This window comes from Pteropus alecto, unplaced genomic scaffold, assembly GCF_000325575.1.
Source record: "Pteropus alecto unplaced genomic scaffold, ASM32557v1 scaffold185, whole genome shotgun sequence".
NCBI classification, from domain to species: domain Eukaryota; kingdom Metazoa; phylum Chordata; class Mammalia; order Chiroptera; family Pteropodidae; genus Pteropus; species Pteropus alecto.
Window position 1 is genome coordinate 8713217 of NW_006438088.1, and position 4681 is coordinate 8717897.

General features: G+C 38.8%; 1 non-coding gene across 1 annotated transcript; it reads right to left on the reverse strand.

Moving 5' to 3' along the window:
• Nucleotides 1-4474: 4474 nt before the first annotated feature.
• Nucleotides 4475-4547, reverse strand: TRNAI-UAU. Its single transcript has one exon. It is a non-coding gene; the product is annotated as a tRNA-Ile (tRNA).
• Nucleotides 4548-4681: the final 134 nt, after the last annotated feature.

Below are 4681 nucleotides of genomic sequence, written 5' to 3' on the forward strand. Positions count from 1 at the left end.
CTGAATGACATTTCCAGGAAGCAGGCGAGGAGAATAGGGGAGAGGAGAGAAGGAGGGAGAATTAAGAGTAAGAATTAGTTTTATTTAAAATGAAACAAGTGGGTCAGCTGACAGTGTGCCAGATGTGCCCGCTTGCTTTGCAGTTGAAGTTTTCCCTTAAACTCAACTTTTCGGTAAAAGTAAAAATGAAGAAGAAAATTCTAGGATACAAGTTGTGAAACTTGTAATGAAAATGTGATACTTTATTTGGTTAAAATGCACGACAGTATAAGTCAGTACAACTTTTGGCTGACACAAATGAAGAGTTATGCTTCAGTGCACAAAAGCTTTCCCATGAGCCACTTGTTTTTGGTTTTAATAAGGCTCCATCTCGTTAAGCAGATTACCAGTAAATTCTTTTGCTAGTTTAATGCTAGAAAACAAATGAGAACCTTGAGGTTTTTCCCCTCAAGATGCCTATTTCTAATATCAAGATTGCTACAGCCACTTGGGGGATGGGAAAATAGAGGCAAGAGAAGACATTTAAAAAAAGTTTTTGAGTGGGGAAGGAACAGGAAGAGATTCATGGTAAGGAAGAATATTTTTATAGGTTGATGATGTACGCAGCTAAGCAACCTAAGAAGCTGATGTAGCGATTCAGGTATACAAGTGCTGAGAAGTTATCTAGGCAAGTCTCTTTGTAGTACAAGTGAGGACGCTGAGTCCTGCAGCTCTACAGAGGGACTTACCTAAAGTCTCATAGCTGGTTGTTGGCAGAGCTATGTCTTGCAATTGATTTCAAAATTTGCGTCTACTGTTCATTTCACCAAACTTCATTTAATTTTAGAGGTAATATGGTATTTGCATTTTAAATATTTTTTATGTTCCCTGAGAGTTATAGAAGGCAAAGGATTCTTTCGCATTTGGGATCTCAGTTGTGAATATCCCTTTCTCTAACCACAGCCTCTTTACTGATCTTCTCTTCGCAGTCTCTCAATTTGTTTTCTAACCAACCATAGCTGGTTAACACCATAACTTACAGTTGGCTCCATGGTCAACTGACTTTCTCTTTCTTTGATCTTCCTGAGCCTAACCCAACTGTGGATCACCTCCATCAGCTTTCTCTGCATCTCTGCCTGTCTATGAAGCACAGCTAAAAGTGGACCAGTCAGTGTAAAGTCCTGAGCTCAATGAAAACTCAGATGCAACAATGTCATTACCCCTCTCTGTTGCCTATCACTTCTCTGCTGAGGGAGCCTCTTTAGTGTTCTCTTCACAGTGGCTGTTTGAAGGACCTCTGTCTTCAAACTCCATTCTTCCCTCTGCACACATAAGAAAACCACTTATTTATTAATTTATTTATTCATTCATTCATTCATTCATTCATTTATTTATTTATTTATTGCCACGATGATCTAATCCAGCATGTACGGGCTTCATCGATTTCAGTTGTCTTCAGTTCAAATCATCTCTCTCAACATCTTTTTCTTTGTCCTTATTTTCACATTCGAAGAAGAGATAGTCTCTCTGTATCCTAGATCAGTGCTTCTCAAACTTGCTGCATGCTAGAATCCATTAGGGAATATTACATATTTTGAAGCCCAGGTACCTCCAAGATCAATTAAATCAGAAATTCTGGAGGTGGGATTTAGGTATCAATTGTTTTTAAAGCACCAGGTGATTCCATTATGTATCCAAGTTTAAGAACCACTTCTCTAGATTTCTTTTCTTTCAGCTCAACTTTGAAGGGTGTTTGTACCCTTTCTTATTTTCTCTTTATTTCCCATGCCTTTTGCTTCATGTATTCTACCTCTCAACATAAATAGGTCTCCAAAATGGAGCAAATATTTCTTTTACCTGCTGTCTTCTCTAGCAACCATACTCCTTGTCTACTTCTGTTTACTATCAAATGTGTACAAGAGACTGTCTGTACTTTAGCTTACTTTTCATCACTCATTTTGCTAGTAATCTGATTTCTAAATTCTCTACTCTATTAAAACACATCTTGGAAGTTATATGTGAACCTAATTTTCTTCCCCCAATTTAAGATACTGTTGACTTCCTCCTCCTTCTTGTTTCCTTGATTTCTAGGACACTACATCATCCCTGTCCTCTTGCATTCATGAGTCTTTTATTCTTTGTTCTGTCTCCTTTATTCGTCAGCCTTCTTTTCCTTATTCCGTAATGGAAATATTTTCTGGCCTTTTCCTCAACTGCTTAGTTTTCTCTCCCCACTTTCATCTTTTCTTTTTAGGGACTTAGGCATAACATTTCAATTTTTGCAGCAGAATAGCTTTCCCTGAAACTTTTTTCTTTCTCCTCCTCATCTCAGATGGAAAATGAGTTTTGGAAATACGAGTGGATCAACGGAGCCCACACTCCATGACTGTGTAGCCTATGGTTTAGAACAACAATGTTAAAATCCTACCTCATGGGTAGCCTCTCTTCAGTGGCTTTGTGACATTAGACAAGTTACTTAGCTACTCTGTATCTCAATCTCTACTGTAAAATAGGGAAAATGATGGCACCTACCTCATAGAGTTGCTATAAGGAGCAAATTGGTTAATACGTGTAAAGTACTTAGAATAGTGCCTGGTATAAAAGTGCTATATAGACTTTAGCTATTTTAAGAGATAACTATATAAGAAAAGAAGTTTTTGTTGTAGTTCCATTCTTTTGTTGTTGTTTGTTTTGTTCTTCCATTCTAAAAAAATTCACACATCCACGTGTGGTCCTATATCAGATGGTAAAGCCCTACTCTAGAGTCTCAAAGTTAATCACATTCTTGAGGCCCTCGTACTGAACCTTCAAAATGGGTATGGAATACTTCCAGGAAGGCTTAGGAATAGAAAATACTGAAGGAAATTTCAGTGAGGAGTGGGGTGGATAAAAGGGTGGGTAGATTAGAGAAAGGGAGAGGCCCATCTCAGGAGCATGCACCTAGGGTGGATAAGAGGGTGGGTAGAGAAAGGGAGAGGCCCATCTCAGGAGCATGCACCATCTTTTGGCCTTAAGAAATATATGTGTACATGTGTGTGCATGTGTGTATGTGTGTTTCTGCTAATACGCTCTCACAGCACTGCTTTCCAGATACGGCATTGTGATCACAGTGGATTTTATGTTCAAATCTCAAACTCCTGACCTCTCACCTGAGTAAAAGTTCTGTATCTCCAATAGTTTGTTAGGCATCTCACCTTGGATATTCAGCTATCCACTCAGGATAACACAACTTCCCTTCAGAGCCGCCCTTATCCAAAACTTCTTTATGCCATTGGGAACACCTTTCCTCCAATCACTCGGGCTTGAGATCTGTAGTTATTTCCAACTCTTCACTCTTCAAATTCAAACTTTAATGCGTATTAGCTTAGTGACCTTTTAGTAAGCTATTTACATTTCTGATCTTCATTTCCTTATCCGTAAGTCAAAGTTAATTTTAACCACCTCCGAAGGGTTCTTGAAAAGAATAATGGTACTACTACTATGACTACTAGTGATAGTAATAATATGAAGGAACGGTATTAGTAATAATAATAGCAGCTACATGTATCAGTCTCTTAGTATTCTCTCATTTAATCCTCATAACAACTCTATGAAGCAGGTTGTAATTTACTTTAGGTCACAGAATAAGAAAATGAGACCTACAGAGGTTCAACCATTTATTCAACAAACGTTAACTGAACACGTAGTCTGTACCAAGCAGTTTTCTAAGAGCTTGAGATTCACCAATATATAAGACAAGGTCCTTGATTATATAGAACTTATATCCTAGTTGGGGATAACCAAGTCAACAAATAAAATAATTACAGACTGTGGAAGAGTCCTGTGAAGTAAACAATAGTATTGTGTGAGAGAGGAATAGGTGAATCAAATAGAATAATTAAAGAAGGCATCTCTAACTAGGTGACATTTAGGCTGAGATACGTAAGGGATGAGAAAGGATTCAGTCATGAAAGGACTGAGAGGAGAGAGCAGAGTTCTTAAAACAAGAAAGAGCTGGCACGTTTAAGAGACTTATAGACAGTCATGGCTGGAGCAAAGTGGGGGTGAGGGTGCTGGAGACAATGAGGTAGAAGAGGCCCAGAAGGTGGAAATCCCTGTGCACAATGGCAAGGAGTTTGGAGTTTAGTCTAATGTAATAGGAAGTCTGAATAGAGTTAAAACAGAACAGTGAAAAAGACTGATCTAAGTTAAAATTTAAAATTTAATTCTGGCTTTAGTGTAGTGTAAGGCTTATAAAGGTACAAGAGTGTAACCTGGGAGAGCAGATAGGTGGCTACTCTAGCAGTCACAGCCAGAGTTAATGGGGGCTTAGGGTAAAAGAATGAGTGAAGATGGATGCTTTTTTAAAAATTATTTATTATTATTACTTATGCTTACAGCACCTGTTCTTCCTAGGTGGTCTCCTATCCAAGTACTAACCAGGCCCGACCCTGCTTAGCTTCCGAGATCAGACATCAGGCTTGTTCAGGATGGCGTGGCCATAGACCATGGACCATCGCTCCACTGGGACACGAACCCAGGACCTTCTGCGTATAAAGCAGATGTGCTAACCACTACACTATGGAACCACATCCATATTTCTTTATTTAAAAAATACATGTTTTCCAAATCGTTCCCCCAACAGACTCCCACTGACACATCTTTTGCCAACACTGTGTCACACGGTATAGTAGGCAGAATAATGGCCTCCCAAAGCTGTCCA